This window comes from Corapipo altera, unplaced genomic scaffold, assembly GCF_003945725.1.
Source record: "Corapipo altera isolate COAL_440 unplaced genomic scaffold, ASM394572v1 61371, whole genome shotgun sequence".
Lineage (NCBI taxonomy): Eukaryota > Metazoa > Chordata > Aves > Passeriformes > Pipridae > Corapipo > Corapipo altera.
The window spans coordinates 5,101-6,787 of record NW_020885609.1 but is presented as its reverse complement, the minus strand read 5'-3'; positions in this window follow the sequence as shown (position 1 = coordinate 6,787).

Sequence of the window (1,687 nt, the reverse complement as noted above, 5' to 3'; positions counted from 1 at the left end):
CCCAGTATCACTCCCAGTCCCTCCCAGTATCACTCCCAGTCCCTCCCAGTGACCCTCCAGTTCCCTCCCAATGTCTCCCAGAGCTCCCAGACCCCGCCCATATCTGACGTAATTATGGGGTGGGCGGGGCCAGGGGAACTGGAGGGTCCCGGGGAGGATTTTGGGTGGATTTTGGAGTATTTTGGGAGTCCCGGGATGGGTTTTGGGGGTTCCGGGGATGATTTTGGGGCAGTTTTGAGGGATTTTGGGTGTCCTGGGGTGGATTTCGGGGCGGTTTTGGTGGATTTTGGGGATCCCGGTGTGAATTTTGGGCTCCCGAGATAAATTTTGGGGTGGTCTTGGGGGATTTTGCGGGTGCCGGGTGGATTTTGGGCTCCCGGATTGGATTTTGGGCTTCTGGGCTGGATTTTGGGGGGCCTGGGGAGGATTTTGGGGCACTTTTGGAGGATTTTGGGGCGGTTTTGGGGGATTTTGAGGGGCTCGGAGTGGATTTTGGGGGTCTCAAAGTGGATTTTGAGGCAGTTTTGGGGGATTTTGGGGGTCCCGGGGTGGATTTTTGGCATCCCCGGGTAGATGTTGGGGCAGTTTTGGGAGATTTTGGGGCTCCAGGGGTGGATTTTCAGGGTCCCAGAGTGGATTTTGGGGTGGTTTTGGGGGTCCTGGAGTGGATTTTGGGGGTCTCAAGGAGGATTCTGGGGCAGTTTTGGGAGATTTTGGGGCTCCAGGGGTGGAGTTTTGGGCGGTTTTGGGGGAATTTTGTGAGTGCTGGGGTGGATTTGGGGGTGGTTTTGTGGGATTTTGGGGGTCCCGGGGTGGATTTTGGGCATCTCGAGGGAGATTTTGGTGATCTCAGGGTGGATTTTTGGGTGGTTTTGGGGGATTTGGGGGGTTAGAGGTGGATTTTGGGTGTCCCAGAGTCGATTTTTGGGGTCCTGGGGTGGATTTTGTGGTGGTTTTGGGGGATTTTGTGGCGGTTTTGGGGGATTTTGGGGATCCCGGGGTGGATTTTGTGCTCCCAAGACTGATTTTGGGATGGTCTTGGGGGATTTTGTGGGTGCCGGGTGGATTTTGGGGGGCCCGGGGAAGATTTTGGAGCACTTTTGGAGGATTTCGGGGCGGTTTTGGGGGATTTTGGGGGGCCCGGAGGGGATTTTGTGGGGCCCGGAGTGGATTTTGGGGGTCTTGAAGAGGATTTTGGGGCGGTTTTGGGGGATTTGGGGGTGGTTTTTCAAGATTTTTGGGCAGTTTTGGGGGATTTTTGTGGTCCCGGGGTGGATTTTCGGGATCCTGAGGTGGATTTTGGGGGATTTTGGGGTTCCCGGGGTTGATTTTGGGGTGGTTTTGTGGGATTTCTGGGTGGTTTGGGGGGATTTTGTGGCTGCGGGGTGGATTTTAGGGGGTCCCAAGGTGGATTTTGGAGGTACCGGGGTGGATTTTGGGGCAGTTTTGGGGGTTTGGGGGCGTCCCAGGGTGGATTTTGGGGGTCCCAGGGTTGATTTTGGGGCGGTTTGGGGGGATTTTGGGGGTCCTGGGGTGGATTTTGGGGTGGTTTTGTGGGATTTTTGGGTGGTTTTGGGGGATTTTCTGGCTCCTGGTGTGGATTTTAGGAGGTCCCAAGGTGGATTTTGGGGCAGTTTTGTGGGATTTTGGGGTCCAGGGGTGGATTTTGGGGCGGTTTTGCGGGATT